The sequence below is a fragment of the Pinus tabuliformis genome, chromosome 3_2 (assembly GCF_031772625.1).
Source record: "Pinus tabuliformis cultivar Carrire ecotype Pingquan chromosome 3_2, CPIR1, whole genome shotgun sequence".
NCBI lineage: Eukaryota > Viridiplantae > Streptophyta > Pinopsida > Pinales > Pinaceae > Pinus > Pinus tabuliformis.
This window is the reverse complement of record NC_142302.1, coordinates 890,793,899-890,813,669: the sequence shown is the minus strand read 5'-3', so window position 1 is coordinate 890,813,669 and position 19,771 is coordinate 890,793,899. Positions and strand designations below refer to the sequence as shown.

Below are 19,771 nucleotides of genomic sequence, written 5' to 3'. Positions count from 1 at the left end.
ACACTATCGGGCGTGATTTTCGGACCTGAAAATCCATTAAATTGCCCCTATAACCCTATCAAGTCTGCCATTAGGCGTAATATCGCATCACTTAAGGACATGGGCTAAATTCCAAATACATGGGAGATACATTGAAAAATCAAATTCCCGGGCTTAAAAAATTATAGAATCCGCCCTATAATCGTATCGGGTCCGGCTATCGCTATCGCAAATCGCATAGCCCTGCTATCGGGGATCGGGGATCGCCGATTGCCAATTTAATCCTGGCCATCGATCCAATCCCGCGATCCGACATTTCAGATGATATCACATCGCTTCGGGGCCTTATTCCTTTGTATTTCGATTTTTACACCGAAACGCGTTAATACATGGAAATCCATTTTAACGGAACTCAAAATTTATATGGTCGGGTTTATAAAACCCATCGAGTTCGGAGTTATCACCCCTTTATATCGCTGCGACGCGATGATGCGATGTGATATATCACAATCGCAAGCCACCTTGGCCCGGGGGTCCGTCCTTTTCCTCGTGGCATCGTCGATTGCAATATCGCATTGGCCCGGTCCTTTCCGTATGTTATATGCATATGCCTGCCTCCGACTCGATATGTCGGGGATCGGTAATCGGGGGTGCTTCCCCTTTCTGCTTAAGTTCGCCTTAGACCTCCTCCGATACGATTTTTCTTCATAAAGCCTTTTAGGCCATTTTTTTGGAGATTTTCCTCTTTTTCCAAAGAACAAAGGGCATCTTCTTTCTGCCATAACTTTTGCATCCTAAGTCCATTTTTTCCCATTCAAGTTGTCCTAGATTCAGAATGAGACGATCTCTGTAATGGGGCTATTTCCAATAACTTCCTTGGACTTTCATTTTCCTCAGTGAGGAACACTCAGACTTAGGAGTCTATCCAAAATCCATTTTGGATCAAAGGGTGATTGTCCCATGCAAATATCTCAAAATATGTTTGGAAGCAACCCAATGTGCATGGAGAGGCTCGATCATGAATTGACTCAATGTGTTCACTGCATAGCATATGTCTGGATGAGTGTTCACTAAGAACATCAGAGCCCCAATCAACTATCTATACTTGGATGGATTTTCCAAATCGGGTCCTACAACTTCTCCACATAGCTTCTTGAAATTCATTTCCATCAGTGTGGCTAAGGACTTGCATTCTGTCATTCCAAATATTTCCAAAAACTTCATGACATATTTTTCTTGTGAAAAGATGATCTCACTAAGCCTTTGCCACACATCGAGCCCTAGATAGTAATGCATGAGTCCAAGGTCCTTCATCTCGAATTCAGAGGCTAGCTCCCTCTTACACTTTATCATAAGGGGCTCATTACCTGTCAGAGTTTGATAGTCAACATATAAAACCAAAATCAATGTCATACCTTGGACCACTTTGAAGTAGAGGTTGCGGTCGACATTGCTTCTTGTGAATCCAAGCTTCATCAGGTAATTATCTATGCGGGCGTATCATGCTCTCAGGGCTTGCTTCAAGCCATACAATGCCTTCTTCAACTTGCAAACATGTGTCTTTCGGTCCTCTATTTCAAATCCTTATGGCTACTCAATATACACTTCTTGTAACATGCCATGAAGGAATGATGTATTCATGTCCATCTGATGAAGGGTCCATCCTTGACTTTCAGCAAGGAAAAATATCGAACAATGACAGTGTATCGAGCTACAAGAGCAAATATATCATTGTAATCTTCTCCCTCTTTTTGGGAGAATCCTCAGGCCATGAACCTTGCCTTATATTTCTCAATACTTACATCAACTCCGTGTTTGATCTTGAATAGCCATTTTGAAGTTACGTCAGATTTCCCCTTTGGTCTCGGCACAACATCCCATACAACATTATTCATAATTGATTTGTACTTTCCGGCCATATCATCCTTCCATACTTGTTCTTTCATGACTTTTTCAAAGGTGTGAGGCTCAACTTGAATCATATTTCTCATAGCTACAACATATCCTTGACACCTACATGGTTTCTTGTTCTCTCTAAATGTTCCTCAGGAAAGATGTCTCTCAACATCTTGTAGTGTGTCACAAAGCCAAAGTGGCCTCTTCTTGGCAGGGGGATCACATGGAGGAGGATCCAAGGGGTCCATAGGCTCCATGGGATCATCAACAATGTCTCTCTTAGATTCAGGCATGGAAGGACCTTCTAAAATATCCATATCATCATTCTTCTTCTTAGGAGGAGGAGGTGGAGGAAGATCCCTTGCTTCCCCAAGGGAAACATCTTCATCGAACGTTACATTGTTGTTAATTTCAACCTTCTTTTGATCAGGAATATATATTCTAAATGATTTAGAATCTTCACAATATCCAATAGACATACCTTTTCTTCTTGTGGCTTACAACTTATTCCTTTTGTCCTTCGACACATGGAAATATATGGGTCAACCAAATATACAGAGATGACCAACAACGAGCTTGACACCTGTGAATACTTCTTTGGGAGTTTTGTTGTCCAATTCTTGATGAGGCACCTTGTTTTGAATGCACAAGACTGTATTTGTTGCTTCTCCCCAAAGGAACTTTGGAAACTTTTGATCATGGAGCATGGCACATGAAACTTTTATAATAGACCTTTTCTTTCTTTCAAGCACTCCATTCTGTTCGGGATTATAGGGAACAATAGTCTATTTCTTGATGCCTTCCTTCTTGCAAAAATCTATGAATTCATTTGAAATGTACTCTCCACCGTTGTCAGACCTGAAGATCTTAATTTTCTTCCCTATTTGATTTTTGACCAAAGCCTTGAAATTCTTGAACAAATCAAAGGCCTCATCCTTATGCTTCAAGTAATATATCCATGTCTTCCTTGAGAAATCATCAATGAAGGTAATGTAGTAGAGATGGCCACCAAGAGAGTGTACGAGCATCAAACCACATATGTTAGAATGAATGAGTTGGAGGATGTCATTTGTTTTGTTCTTGGTAGAAGGGAATGGTCCCCCTGTCTTCTTTCCATTGGCACATCCAAGACATACTCCATCGTGTTGGGATTGAACATCGAGAATTACAGAGACCAATTTATTTAATTTTAAAAGGGATTGATAGGGTAGATGGGCCAATATTCGGTGCCATAGTTCACTTTTATGATTAGTATAATGGACCAATGCTACAAGAGGTCTTCCAGTGACTCTATATAGTCCTTCAAACCTTGATCCCAATGTGAACACATCTCTCATAAGGGATCCCACCAGCCAAGTAAGTACTTTTTCTTGATGAAGGCAACCCTCATCCCTTTTTCTTCCAAAGCAAATATAGATACCGAATTCTTCTTCAACACCGACACATACATCACATCATGAAGCAAAACAGATTCCCCAGAGTCTAAATGAAATTTAACAGAGACAAAAAAGTTTAACGGGATGAGTGGAGTTGTCTCCATGAATAGTTTTCAAAATTAAATCCCTCTCTACCAAATTAGAGAGAACTTCCATTTACCCAGAGAAATGATGAGATGCCCCATTATCAACCAACCAACGGTCCCAAGTTTCCAGAGGAGAGGAACTAGAAAGTACAATAATAAGAATATATTCAGATTGATTTGCAACATTACGTTCATACTTGGTGCTTCTTGACTTATTTTGAGGACGGTGGTTTTCTTCATGATCATTCATAGCATCTCTTCTTCTTCTTTCATATCTTCCATTACGCTCATTCCTTCGATCATCTCCTATTCTTCGATTATTAAACCTGTTATTGTTGCTTCTAGTGTTGTAGTGTAGACCCTTGTTCATCTTAGGGAAATCTCGAGCATAGTGACCTTTCTTGTGACAATTGTAACATTCAATGTGCAATGTTTCTCTTTCATTCATTCTCTTTGAATTTCGAGGAGGAGGATCCCTTGAATTTGATGGACCTCTTTTTCTTTTCTTTTTCTCGTTATGAGTGACGAATGCAACATACTCTCCTTCTTCATGATTTTGTATCCTGCCTCTAGAAACCATCCTTGATTCTTCTTGAGTGATATTTCTAACAATCTCATCAAATGACAAGAAACTGTTGTTATTACTTATAGTAGTAATGGAGGTTTCCCAAATAGGAGGGATGTTGAAAAATGTAACTAGGTTCGATCTTCATAAAATGTATTTGTCAAAAGAATTTCATTGTTGTTACAATGGCTTATTAAACCATGGGTTTCTTGCTTGGGTAATCATTTTATTAGTCAAAGTCCCCATTGAGAACTCCTAGGATTAATAAAGAGTCAATAGAGTCATTGTATATTTTATGAGATCCTTATTGGGATTTCAAACGATGTAAAAGGAATTATTTTGGGGTCAAAAATAAATTATGTAACCTCCACACCAAGTCAACCTCATGAAGATCAAGTTGGTCTCAAGGAAGACAATTCGACCTCATTGGAAGTCTATATATACAAGGCAATTCGACTTCATTTGAGCATCTCTCTCTTTCAAGCATAGTTCGATCTTTGGAAGTTGGAAGATGGGAAGAAGTGCGAAGTTGAAGGAAGGGTCCAAAAGGAGTGCGAGTTTGGTCTAGGTGAAGGAGAAGAAGAAAATCGAAATTTTGGTGCTCTCTCTCTCTCTCTCTCGTGTGGGCTGGTTTAGGAGATCACAGTATCCTAGTCTAGGTCGAAGTTGCTGCCGATGCTAGAAGCTACCAAGTCGAAGTTCCAGGGTTGAAGTGCTGCTGCTACTAGGTCAAAGGTTGGATTGAAGAAGGAGAGGTTGTATTGGTGTGGAGGAGGCATTTGTCTAGGTAGAAGAGTCTCAAGGAAAAACTATTGAAGGAAGATATTTTTGACTTTGGTTTTCCCCTAGATATAGGGGTTTTTCCCTCTCAGAGGGCCTACATCTCGTGTCTTGTGTTTTTGTGATATTCATGCACACATAATTTGGTAATTTATTGATGAAAGATAATATAATAAAGAAGTAAAATAAGCCAACAACTCACAAGTAATTATCAAGAAAGAGAAATCAAGCCCTAATCTACTTGCATTGATTTCTCAACAAGGGAGACCTCTAAGGATTACTATCACCAATTCCTTGTCAGGCACAATTTCCCCAACTCTTTGCAATTGATATCTAAGATGAGATATTCTCATAATGTAGGATTGCATAGACTCTCATACATTCTATCTAGCTTATCGTACACATCCTTGTACTTTTAAAAATTTCCAACATATGCAAGTAAATGATATTGTAAACCATCAACTATATTTTCTTTTAACTCACCTTTCTTGTACTTGTTCTTGGCAGCGACGAAAGCATTCTCTGGAGGCTCAGGCACTTTTCCTTGTATGTATTCCCAATCATAATTGCCATCACCTTGTTGGAAATACTGAGGGGGGGGGGTGAATCAGTATTTCTTACAATTTATTTTTTAATTGTTCTAGTGATTGCCAATAACCTATATAGATATGTATATGTATACACAGAACACAGAAATCAACAGCTGAATATAATGCTTTTATTAAAACTCAAGACAGTGCACAGAAATAAATACAATATAGGTATAAATCTGATTGTGAATAGTTGCCAAGCTCCAACTTGGACTTCAGTGAGGCTCCAACCTCCAGAGCACCAACTCTATTTTGCAGTGGTTTTGCACTTAGGAGCACCTACCCCAATGACTTCAGTCCTGTTTAGTTCTGAGGCACCAACCTCTTGGGCTCCAACCCAACCTTGGCATAAACAGGTATGCTGCTGCACTCTATTCAGCTGAGGTTGTCTCACTCCTGCTCTCCTGCCTCTGCTGCCTGTACAACCTCCCCTGCTTTTTCTGCCTCTTTTGCCTCTGCTGCTTCTACTATCTCACCCTCGGGTTCTTCACCACCATAACTACACCAACAGTTCTCTGTTTCTACTATTTTATACATTCCCATGCCTTTGTCCATTGGTTTCCGCTTACACCGACTCTTAGGTTTCCTCCTCAGTCACTATCGTTTCCTATGACTCGGTTGATCTTTCAGCTTCCCAATACAACCAAATCAATTTATTCCTATCTTGGTCCTCTCCTTTCCCGAAGATCTTTGAACTCTAGGAGGGGCCTCTGTTGCAGTAGCTCTAACTGGTTGCAAAGTCCTAGCACTCTGAGATTGTAAGGCTGAACCCTGGCCAAACTCTGCAGTGGATCCGAAGAAATTGCTTCCAAAGCTTCCGAAAGGCAATTTGACTGTGCCATCGGTGCTGGTTATCTTCGATCGGATCTGTGCATCAACCGCCACAAAAGGACGATGATTTTCATGAAATGATCTCGCCGTAACAGACGATCTCATCATGGTGGAAGCTGCCATTGCCAATGCTGTTCGAAAACCAAAGGAACAAAATCTAAGAAAACTGATATAAAAGTCTAGAAACACCCTTTTGCCCTGCCGTTTCTCTTTTATTCCAAAAACCCACATAAATCGTGCCCATATTAGCCTCTGCCGTATTTGCAATTGCAGCCGTTGATCACCCTTATCCAATGGTTCTCGCGTCGCTACGACCTTTTGCTTGCACATTAAACCTCGTGCATCTCCTCATCGTCTGATCAAACCCCACCGCAATCGAACGATAGTTGCACCTTTCCTCGCCGAAACCTGCATACACGTTAACCTGCGGGGGCGACGATTTTCATCTGCCACACGTCGTATTTTGATTGGATCGCTGGCCCTTGTACGTATACCACCGAACCCCGGTGGGCGGTGCGGGGAATACCGCTTACTGCTTACCTGTAGGTCTCCCGCGCATTATCGTCTGTGCATCTTTCGCGTGCGACGACCGTTGGATCTACTGCTCTTTGATCCGACGGCTCACATTCATCTTCCATGTATGGCTGTGTCGAAATAATGAGCAGGCGGTCTAATAGATCAATGGGTATACCATGTGGAGACTTGTAATTTGTTCCACAGATTTTTGTGATGCCACGATTTGTTGCAACAACCAATATCGGTGCCATCTCATTCTCTAGAGCACGATTCAAAAATGAGAAGCATTCAATGTCAAGCATATGGACTTCGTCAATAAAAAGCACACCTGGTACAATTTCAGCTTTGCCTTCTTCCCTCCATTCAGCAACTTTACTGTCAATCTGTTCCCTCACTTCAGAACGGATCTCTCCAGTATCTCCTGTAAAGAGGGCCAGAAACCCTTGCGTCCTGCTATTGATGACATCGATCTCATGCAGCGTAATGTAATGCACCACTTCTTTGCGTTTCTAAAGCTCTCCATTTGGGCACTGTACGAACTTGGTCTGCGGCCCCATTGCATCATAATCCCTGGACCTCGCAAAAGACTGCCCCAACTTTGTAATCTTCCTAGAAGCTTTATCGATCGCAATCACATCCCCACTCTGGACCTTCTCCTTGCTCAAACCTTCGATCATCTTGCTCCCCAAATCATACACAGTCTCCATCTCTGTCGTCTATCTGCTCCTCGAATATTGCCATATTGACATCAATGACAATCTGTGTCCAACAATCTCCCCCTTTGTTATTGATGGCAATATTCTTCTGCTTTCTCCCCCTTTGACATCAATGGCAAAGGGATGCATATGGACTCCCCCTGTCAAACTGCTCCCCCTGTCCTGCTACATCTTTATGAATGAACTTGAGTGATGATAAAGAAATAACCCCCATCTTTTGACGCAGATGTTCGAATGCTTCTTGAGGAAGAAGTTTTGTGAAAATATCAGCTATCTGCTCCTTAATATTGATATATTCCAGGACGATGCTTTGTTCAACTACTTGTTCACGGTGGAAATGATACTTGATTGGTATGTGTTTGGTTCTTGAGTGCATCATAGGATTTTTGCTGAGACTGATAGCACTTGTATTGTCACAATAGATGGAAATTGGTTGATCTGTACATATGTTGAGATCTTTTAGAGCTTCCTTCATCCATAGTATCTGAGAACAACAATCTACAACAGCAATATACTCAGCTTCGACTGCGGATAATGATATGGATGACTGTTTTTTGCTGAGCCAGGATCAAACAGTCTCCTAGGAAGAATTCATTTCCACTAGTGCTTTTCCGATCATCTATACTTCCAGCCCAATCAGCATCGGTGTATGAAGTTACAGTCAGTGTTGAGTCCTTTGGGTACCAAAGACCGAAATCAGAAGTTCCCTTCAGATATCTGAGAATTCTTTTTACAGCTAATAAATGGGATTATTTGGGAGCAGATTGAAATCTTCCCACCATTCCTACTGCTTGCATTATGTCTGGTCGTGTAGCTGTTAAGTATAGAAGGGCTCCAATCATTGACCTGTAATGAGTTGCATCTACTAGAGGGGAGTCATCATCTTTGCTCAGTTTGCAGTTTGTGGTCATAGGTGTGCTCATGGGTGCACAATCCTCCATTCCATATTTTTTGAGCATGTCTTTTAGATATTTGGTTTGAGATATACACAATCCTGCTCTAGTTTGAGATATTTGAAGTCCAAGGAAGTGGGATAGCTCTCCTATCATTGACATCTCAAACTCTTTTGACATGTTTTGAGAAAATTCATGGCTCATTTCATCATTATTACTAGCAAAAATCAGATCATCGACATAAACAAGAGCAACTAGTAACTTACCTTGATCTGTCTTTATGTATAGATTGCTTCCAGCCACTCCCTTTTTGAAGCCTTGTTGTTATAGATAGTGATCCAATCTTGCGTACCAAGCTCTAGGAGCTTGCTTCAACCCATATAAAGCCTTTTTCAACTTACAAACTAAGTCCTTTCCTGCTGTTAGATCAAAACCTTCTGGCTGCTCCATGTAGACTTCCTCCTTGAGTTCCCCATTTAGAAATGCTGATTTCACGTCCATTTGATAGATTTTGAATCTGTTTGAGAAAGCAAATGCCAAGAACATCCTGATAGCTTCCATATGGGCCACTGGTGCAAATGTCTCTTCAAAGTCAATTCCTTCAATTTGTGAATAGCCTTTGCAGACAAGTCTTGCCTTGTTTCTGATAGCTTGTCCTTCCTCATTCATTTTATTTTTGAACACCCATTTGGTTCCTATTATGTTTTTGTCCTTTGGACGAGGTACCAGCTCCCATGTCTTGTTCTTCTCAATTTGGGTCATTTCTTCTTCCGTGGCTTTTACCCAATGAGGATCCTTACTTTCTTCTGAAAATGTTTTTGGTTCTATCATAGATAGGAGGGCAATGACTTTTCTCTTGGGTGTAATTATTATCCTTCTTTGGGTCTGCACACCTTCATCTTTATCGCCAATGATCTGCTCTTCTGGATGGTGTCTTTGGACATACTTCGTCTTAGAAGGGGTATTAGGTGGTTCTCTTTCCTCTTCTTCTTCTTCTTCTTCCTCATCTATTTCTTCTTCTTTAGGTTCTTCTTCTTCAATGAGAGAGTCATCTTCATGTTCTTCAATTTCCTTTACTGGAAGATCTTCATCAACCTTTACATCAATGCTTTCCACTATTTTCTTCAGTCGATAATTGTAGCACTTGTAAGCCTTGCTCCGTGTAGAGTATCCAAGAAATATCCCTTCATCAACCCGAGAATCAAACTTTCCTGGTGAACCATCATTTATTTTTATGAAGCACTTGCTTCCAAAGATCTTGAAGTACTTCACCGAAGCAGGTCTTCCTTTCCATAGCTCATAAGGAGTTTTATCACAATTTGGTCTTAATTGAGTTCGATTCAGTGTGTAGACAGTTGTCCCTACTGCTTCTCTCCAGAATCTAGGCTGTAAGTCTGCTGCTAATAGCATAGTTCTTGCCATTTCTTGGACTATTCGGTTTCTTCTTTCAACTACCCCATTTTGCTGAGGTGTTCTAGCAGCCGAGAATTCCCTTTTAATTCCATGAATATTACAGAACTCACTAAACTTATTTGATGTGAATTCTCCTCCTTTGTCTGTTCTGAGGCACTTAATTTTTGAATCTTTTTCATTTTCTACAAGGGCTTTTAGATTCTTGAAACACTCAAAAGTTTCAGATTTATACTTTATGAAATATATCCACATCATTCTAGTATAATCATCAAAAAATAACACAAAGTACCTTTCTCGTTGGAGTGCTTGATTTCGAGTTGGCCCACATACATCAACATGGATGATCTCTAAGGGCTTCGATGTAGAGTGTTCCTTTGTCTTGTGGCTAATTTTGGTCTGCTTTCCATGTTGACATGGACCACATACTGCTTGATTTGGTTTGAACAGCCTTGGGATGTCTCATACAGCTTTGATCTTGCTGATATTGATTAGATTTTCGAAGCTTGTATGTTCAAGTCGCTTGTGCCACAGCCAACTCTCATCTGTCTGACTCAGGTAGCATTTATTTTGTTGAATCTTGTTCAGAATGTAAATGTTGTTTGGTGTCCTCACCCCTTTTGCCAAAAGTTTCCCTGAGGCAGAGTTCCTTATTTCAATCTTTGGTGCTGAAAAAAACCTTATGTCCTTGATCATAGACTTGGCTGACACTCAAGAGGTTGTGTTTGAGTCCATCAACCAGCAGAGCATCTTGAGCTTTTCCTTTTCCATTGATCATATCTGTTCCTTTTCCTGCAATTCTGCCAGATCCGCTTCCAAAGGACACATTCCCTTCCTTTTTGCTTAGTGAGACAAACTTCCTTCTGTCTCCTGTCATGTGTCTGGAGCACCCACTATCTATAAACCAATGGTTTCCATTATTTTGAGCATATAGAGCTAGGCCGCATTTGTCCATGCTGGAGTTCTTGCTACTCGTCTTTTTTCCTTTGAGTGGGCAGTCTTGTTCATAGTGTCCATTATTGTAGCAGAAAGAGCAAATCAGATCAAATTTGGTCAAGGGATCAAATGAATTAAAGGTTTTGATTTGTCCCTGCCTTTTGGGGGCATATGAGTTGATTATTCTATCCTGGGAATTACTCCTCCCTCGTTCTTTGGATTTGCGATGGGCCCTTGGTGGAGTACAGGTTTGTATTTGCTGTAGTGTCCATGATTCGACTCCACATTCTTCTTTGGAGTAATTCTCTCTTCATTCTTGGGATTTGGGGTGCACTTTTCATCTTTTGGATTGCAGGAAAGTGCATCGGCATAGCTTTTCGCATTATTCTTAGTGCTTGAGGATTCTCCTTTGAAACCTATTCCAGACTTGTCATGTTGAGGTTTTTGATTTTTCAGAATAGTCTCAAGTATTTGAGAGCTTTTACAACCCTTTTTTATTTGCTCCAACTCCTTTCTCAGAGACACTATTTCGGTCTCGCGTTCTTCACAAGTCTCTTCCTTTTGTTTAAGCTTTACTTCCAAGAGATCTTCTCTCCTTCTCATTTCCTCATTTTCCACTTTGAGAGAAATGATTTTGTTCCGCAGTTTCTCATTTTCTTCAATGGCACTTATTAACAGTTCATCTACATTTCCTTCCAGCCCTGAGTCATCATCATCTGCGAGTGCCATGAATAATGCTTCTTGGCTTTCATCATGATCGCTTTCCTCATCTGATTTCCTTTTGATGACCATAAACTCATCCTCATCAGACTCATCTTGCTTGGAGAAGAAGTTTTTCTTATTGAACCCTTTCTTTTTATGTGCCATTCTTTTAGAATTTCCTTCATCATCACTGTTATGTTTATGAGGACATTTTGCTGCATAATGACCTATATTACCACATTTAAAACAGATAAGAGGATACTTACCTTTAATCTTAGATCCTTTCTTAAGCTTTCGTACAAATTGAGCCAATTTGGATTCCACATCTGACTCATCACTACAGTCATTCCTTTCTTTCCCCTTCTTTGACCTTGAGGCCTTGAATGCTGCATCTTTGGAGCTTGGGCCACCTTTCCTCATTTCATAGGCAGTGAGAATTCCATGGAGTTCATCCATTTTGAGGGTATCTAGATCCTTTGCTTCTTCTATAGCGCTTATTTTGGAGTCAAACCTGTCTGGAAGAGACCTTAATACCTTTTAACAATAATACTTTCTTCAACTTTTTCATCCAATCCTTTCAGGGAATTTACCACTTCAGCTACTCGGAGGAGGTATGCTGCAATATCTTCTTCATCTTCCATCCTCAAACTTTCAAATTGTCTTATGTGATTTTGAAGCTTTTCCTTTTTGACTTTTGAGTCTCCATCGTACAAGCCAACTAGCTTCTCCCACATTTCTTTGGCCAAGGTACAGTGCATGATTTTTGTAAACTCGGAATCAGTGATTCCACTAGTGATGGAGTTCATGGCCTTTGCATTTGTGATGTAGGCTTTCCTCTCATCTTGGTCTGTTGGAAGAGTGGAAGTATTTTTGTATTCATTTTGAACAAAATGCCAGACTTCAGGTCCAAGGGACATTAAGTAGTAAGTCATTCTTTTCTTCTAGAAACCAAAGTTAGTGCCATCGAACAAAGGAGGTCTCCTTGATGCTTCGTGGTTTCTCATCATGGCTGCAGATCCTTCTTCAAGCTGTTAGGCTAGTATGAAGAAGCCTGCTTTGATACCAATTGTTGGAAATACTGAGAGGGGGGGGGGGTGAATCAGTGTTTCTTACAATTTATTTTTTAATTGTTCTAGTGATTGCCAACAACCTATATAGATATGTATATGTATACACAGAACACAGAAATCAACAGCTGAATTTAATACTTTTATTAAAATTCAAGACAGTCCATAGAAATAAATACAATATAAGTATAAATCTGATTGTGAATAGTTGCCAAGCTCCAACTTGGACTTCAGTGAGGCTCCAACCTCTAAAGCACCAACTCTGTTTTGCAGTGGTTCTGCACTTAGGAGCACCTACCCCAATGACTTCAGTCCTGTTCAGTTCTGAGGCTCCAACCTCTTGGGATCCAACCCAACCTTGGTATAAATAGGTATGCTGCTGCACTCTATTCAGCTGAGGTTGTCTCACTCATGCTCTCCTGCCTCTACTGCTTCTGCTGCCTCTACAGCCTCCGTTGCTTTTTCTGCCTCTTTTGCCTCTGCTACTTCTACTATCTCACCCTCGGGTTCTTCACCACCATAACCACACCAATAGTTCTCTGTTTCTACTATTTTATACATTACCATGCCTTTGTCCATTCGTTTCTGCTTACACCAAATCTTAGGCTTCCTCCTTAGTCACTGTCGTTTCCTCTGACTCGCTTGATCTTTCAGCTTCCCAATACGACCAAATCCATTTATTCCTATCTTGGTCCTCTCCTTTCCCGAAGATCTTTGAACTCTAGGAGGGGCCTCTGTTGCAGTAGCTCTAACTGGTTGTAAAGTCCTAGAACTCTGACATTGTAAGGCTAAACCCTGGCCAAACGCTGTAATGGATCCGAAGAAATTTCTTCCAAAGCTTCTGAAAGGCAATTTGACTGTGCCATCGGTGCTGGTTATCTTCGATCAGATCTGTGCATAAACCGCGACAAAAGGACGATGATTTTCACGAAATGATCCCGTTGTAACTGATGATCTCATCATGGTGGAAGTCGCCATTGCCATTGCGATTCAAAAACCAAAGGAACAAAATCTAAGAAAACTGATATAAAAGTCTAGAAACACCCTTTTGCCCCGCCGTTTCTCTTTTATTCCAAAAACCCACGTAAATCACGCCCATATTAGCCTCTACCGCATTCGCAATTGCAGCCATTGATCACCCTCATCCAACGGTTCCCGCATTGCTACGGACTTTTGCTTGCACATTAAACCTTGTGCATCTCCTCACCGTCCGATCAAACCCCGCCGTGATCGGACGACAGTTGCACCTTTCCTCGCCGAAACCTGCATACGCGTTAACTTGCGGGGGCGACGGTTTTCATCTGCCACATGTTGTATTTTGATTGGATCACTGGCCCTTGTACGTATACCACCGAACCCCAGTGGGCGGTGCGGGGAATACCGCTTACCGCCTACCTGTACGTCTCCCGCGCATTATCGTCCACACATCTTTCGCGTGCGACGACCGTTGGATCCGCTGCTCTTTGATCCGATGGCTCACATTCATCTTCCATGTATGGTTGTGTCGAAATAATGAGCAGGTGTTCTAATAGATCAATGGGTATACCATGTGGAGACTTGTAATTTGTTCCACGGATTTTTGTGATGCCACGATTTGTTGCAACAACCAATATTGGTGCCATCTCATTCTCTAGAGCACGATTCAAAAATGAGAAGCATTCAATGTCAAGCATATGGACTTCGTCAATAAAAAGCACACCTAGTACAATTTTAGCTTTGCCTTCTTCCCTCCATTCAACAACTTTACTGTCAATCTATTCCCTCACTTCAGAACGGATCTCTCCAGTATCTCCTGTAAAGAGGGCCAGAAACCCTTGCGTCCTGCTATTGATGACATTGATCTCATGCAGTGTAACGCAATGCACCAATTCTTTGTGTTTATGAAGCTCTCCATCCGGGCACTGTACGAACTTGGTTTGCGGCCCCATTGCATCATAATCCCTAGACCTCGCAAAAGACCGCCACAACTTTGTAATCTTCCCAGAAGCTTTATCGATCACAATCACATCCCCACTCTGGACCTTCTCCTTGCCCAAAACTTCGATCATCTTGCTTCCAAAATCATACACAGTCTCCATCTCTGTCATCTATCTGCTCCTCAAATATTGCCATATTGACATCAATGACAATCGGTGTGCAACACACCTATGATTTCCAACCTGAACTTCCAAGCAGTAAAGTTAGATGAGTAATCCAATTTCTCATTTTCCTTGAAGTATGAGGTTGACATCTCGACTTGATAAGATATGATCCTTAAACTTTTCCAAAGATGATTGCTTCAATTCTTGTCTCCTTTGGGCTTGTCCTTTACCTTAGCTCTGATACCATGTTAATTTTACCATTTTTCTATGTTGTTTCAATTACTTTAGTCCAATTCAATTCTTCAATTAACAATATTTCAATAGAAATTAATTCTTTTCATCAATCAATAGTAACTGAAGATAGAACAATAACACAATAACAATAGGAAACAATCAACAACATCAATAAGAGACATAGCTTTTGTCAAAGACCAGGGAAAAACCGCACAAGGGGGAAAACCCTTTGTAATTCTTCTTCTTTTAGATCACCATAAAATGTTCAATAGAGAGTACAATGAACCAATACAAAATTATACATAAAAAATTCCACTAAATAATATCCAGAAATATGATCCTAGCAACAATACTAATCATTGTTAACTTTCCCAATCTGCGGTCAACTGTGGTCACCTGTAAAAATGAATCCCTAATTCCTAGCTGCACAGAGGGAGAGTCATGCGTGTGGCTGGAGCTTTCTGATTGCATGGATAGGCCTAGATGCATGTGGTTGTAGTTGAAAAAATCTTGTGTCAACCCCACGGCTCAAAACCAAAAACCTTAATCACTGATGCGAGCTTCAGACCTACAATTTCGGTCATGTACGAACCCACTTCAAACTTGTACGAACCAAATCAAAGAAGAGAGAAGAAGAAGATGCTTGATGATGATGTCCAAATGAGGGTCACTTGACTTGTATTTATAAGCTTCCAGGGGTGCCCAATTTTCTTTTAGGGCCAACTTGTCCTTTTGTGCACATTTGGACTTCATTTTAAAAATACACTTTCCCTTGTCCAAATACAGTGCTTCAAAAGTCAAAATTAATCATCTCGAAAACAGGAATCTAGTACAATGATTGGAATTTGTCAATGAGATGCCAAATTAACAACTTTCACTCAGTCAACTACTTCTCCCACGGCTATTGTTGGTTCCAAATAAATAAGGTTAAAAACTATTTTTTACTCACTATTGCCATCAATGTTTCTATGGCCTTTCCCTTTACTATGTCTACCTGAGTTGTCTCTACCTTTTCTTTTGTGGATCCACTACTTTTGGTTTTTCACCTAGAACTGGTGGATATTTTATGGGTTATATATATGTATCTAGGAAAGATGATGGTAGGGAAGCCAAAACTATATACTAAGTAAAGGGTAGTGGGGGAAGTATTGAGCGATATGGTTAATCAACAGAGGGATCCACATATGCATCTATGATTGCAAACTAAACAATGAAAAAATGTGAATCTGGATTTGGGATTGGACAAAGAATACTGTAGGGGGTTCATAAAATAGAAGGAACACTTGGTGAAGCATGGAATAAGGAATTTTTAATAAATATCAAAGAGGGAGGGAGGCTGGAGAGACGTACGCTGGTTATCTTTCCTTGTTACAATTCGAATATGATCGTCTCTGTAACGATGTAAGCATTATAACATATGTAATTAGGATTTCTTTTGTTCTTTGTCTATTCAAGGTAATATGATTATAATATACGTAATAACAGAAAGGTCTTGATTAACCCGCATAATGGAAAGGTCCTGATCAACCCTTAGATAACTTACTTACATATACCTTTGAGAATAAGGTTATGATAGGTAGGTATTATCAAGTCGTCGGTCAACCCAACTAGTAAGGTCCTTCTCAACCCAGTCAAGTCCTGGCCCCTTGACTTATATTTCATTTTGCCATCGCTTTTTGAAGCATATGCCATTTCTCCATGTGGAAAGTTTGAAAGGTAAAGTTGTAAAGGAAGAGGGAAACTTTCCCTTATTTGGATTTCATGCTTTGAAACAAAATATAAACAACATAACAACTTTCCTTGAAAGTGGAAGGGTTCAAAAGAAACACAATGCTCTCTTTGAAAACAAAGGTTGACAAAGAAAGGAAACATTTCTAAAAGAGGGAAGGTTGAAAGGAAAAAATAAAAAGAAATGTATTTTTTTGGAGATGAAGGAAATCAAAAGAAGATGAATATCAGAGTTAGGCACTTGAAATTTAGATGGTTTGAATGATCTAATAAGGAACGAAAATGCTCAACCCTAGAAGGGTATGAAGACTACCCAAGAGGAGAACCCTAAGGTAGAGGACCAACTCACTACCACATGATCCTAGTAGAGCAAAGATAACTAATCTCGATAGAACCTAAGAAAACAAGCCAAGGAGAAGGGACAACAAACCAAGTAAAAATTGGGACCTTTAATTATGTGAACCATGATTGTACAAAGTGTTTTAACTTGGTTTAAAGTGTTTTCATTGTTTAGACGAGCCAACTAATCACATAAATCAAAGCAAAGAAAGTAATATGGAAATTTGATTTGTTTTCATCTTTTACTTTGGTTCCTACATAAGCTACGTGAAACACACACACACACACATATGAAAAATGCAATAGTAAATAATAGAGACAAAGCTTGTCATTTGCCTCTCTAAAATATAAAATAAGAACATGAAGGATTAGTTAGCATATTTCTTTCATGTGTTTAAGGAAAGAGAGGAGGGAAGAGTGATCATCTAGTTCCATGGGTGGGTTGTAAAACCCACTGATATGTATTACCCTTGCAAAGATACTTGGAAGACAAAAGAATAAATATAGAGCAACCACAAACACAATTAATAAAGATAAGAGTTACATGTAGTGGTGTCTCTTTGAGAGAGGAGGGAAATTATGGACACGGAAAACCCAAGTAAGTGCCAAGTGTTTTAAAACGAAACCATAAGAACTAAAGGGCATTTACGATGAAATCTAGATTAGAAAGAGAACATACATAAAAATTGTATGGAGAGTTTCTCAATTTATACTTAAAATGATTTAGATTAGTAAATTTGTCAACCCACAAATAAAGGGAAGTTGGTTATTGTTTGATAAGAATTGTATCCCCCTCAGTCCATGGGGATTGCAGAGTGATTCACAATTAAGTCAAGATAAGTGGAACCATTGTCTCATAGTCCTATGAATTGGCAAGAAAACTATTCCAATTAGGTTGCTGATCACAATATAAAAATGTAGTGCACTAAGAGAGCAATAAATAGGGGGCAATGTGATCATTTTGACAAGTCAAATAATGATTCAAACCAAATATGGGAGGTGCTCATTGGCCTCCCTCCCTCCCCCCCAAAAAAAAAATATTTCTAACCACCCATAGCACTAATTTGGGCCAAAATGATGCAAGTGATTTCCAGAAGTGATTTACTATAGTTAGACAATAGCCAAATGAGTGCATACGTGATGAAAAAATATCAATTATAAAATCAAAGAGGTAAGGTCAAAAGAAAAGAGATAAAAAACTATCCACCTATGGTTAATAAGGGGAACCCAAAAAAGACTTCAACACTTATGACCTCACATCAATGATTCCCAAATAAGAGACAAATTTCATATAATACAATTTTTGTACAAGCATTAAGATTCAAAAACCCAATACAAGCATTATGACTGACCATGAACACTAAAGCATATCTCTCTATCAATAGGCATGAAAACTAAACCATCTCTCTCATTATTTAATTGTCAAAAACTCATTATGACAATTCAATGTCACTATTCATAATGACAACAATATTTCTTATATCCTAAGTTCTAACAACGAACTTTCAAAACTGTTGCAATAAGATTCAAAATAATCGAAAATGCAATAATAAAAATTTTGATGCAATAACCAATGTAGAATCATTACCAAAATAATGCAATATCTTTACAAATTAGCACAATCAAATTAGTAAATATGTCGATCATGGTCATTTCCTCCTTTCTAAAATGCCATTTGCAATTTGTGATGTGGTACCATTTGCCATTTGTTATTTTACCATGATGTCATTTGTTATTTGATAATTTGCATGGTAATCTCATAATTAGATTAAGTAAATGTAAAAATGGATTTAGAGATATGAGTAGTTAATATTTGAAATTTCATTTGTTGTTGATGTAAATAAAACAACTAAAATATGTCATAATCTTTCATTTATAACCATAAGATAAAATTTTATTTTAAAAAATTACCAAAAATAACCATCCACACAATAACCATAACTATCGCCCTTTATTTTCATCCCTAGCATTCAACTCTAAACTTATATACAATGAATAAGAATCCTCAAACTTGTATCACTATTTTTCACATGTTATATTTTTTATTCTTAACCTCTATAAAATGTAAACATGTACTTGTTCTGTAAACATGTACTTGTTCTTGCTTATACTTCTTTAATGAAACAACGAAATCCCAAATATTTCTGACATCAACTATTCCTGCAAACCAGATTTTGCCAGCGGGTATACCAATTTCCTTGGTGAGGTCGAGAGTCTTTGTTCCACGGATAAGATCAAACCCAACAACAATGATACCCTTCAAGCCCATAATGGTCCTGCGAAAAGCTAAGTTTCACAACATCATATGTATAGAAGATATGAAATTCATCCTTCCGAGATACAAAAATATAATGATAACTTAAAAACTTCGTAAAGAAAATAAGAAAGGCTCTTATTTGTAACTTTCAATAGGTATATTAGAAAAATAAGTTCCTACAAATAGATTAACATCGGTCAATGCTGCTGCCATGTAAGAATATGCCTTCGAGAGGGCTTCTAGTTGATGAGACTTAATATCCATTACAAGAGATGGTTCATCGAATTGAATCCATGTTGCACTAGCTGCCTCCAACTCAAACACAACTTCCCTGAATAAGTTAGCCATGTTTGACATATTAGTGTTCTTGCTTAAAAACTCTCTTTTAACGGGTAACCTAGAGCCTGCAATTATAGAAAGCTTAGAGTCAAAAACTCGTTAAAAAACAAAAATGCTTACTTATAAATTGGAAGAATTGAATCAAGAAGAGTAAAAAGATTGAAGGTGTCTGCCAATCTAGCTTTTTTCGGGAGAAGGGCATCCTGGTTGGAAAAGCAACATATACAATATATACATCGTCTGTACATCAGAATTGATACCAATATCAGTTGCGCTCAGGCAACTCAGCATACGGACGGAGCGGCGAAACACAATGTTACAAATAACTGCAGAGCAGCGCATCATACAACCGTGAATCAAACCCTGATGGCAAGGCCACAAACCGACCGT

At 39.3% G+C, this 19,771-nt stretch overlaps 2 pseudogenes; both read right to left on the bottom strand.

Moving 5' to 3' along the window:
• Positions 1-6,699: 6,699 nt before the first annotated feature.
• On the bottom strand, positions 6,700-13,269 carry LOC149183491 (uncharacterized; annotated as a pseudogene).
• Positions 13,270-13,794: 525 nt separating this feature from the next.
• LOC149183490 (uncharacterized) lies at positions 13,795-14,490 on the bottom strand (annotated as a pseudogene).
• Between the last annotated feature and the right edge of the window lie 5,281 nt (positions 14,491-19,771).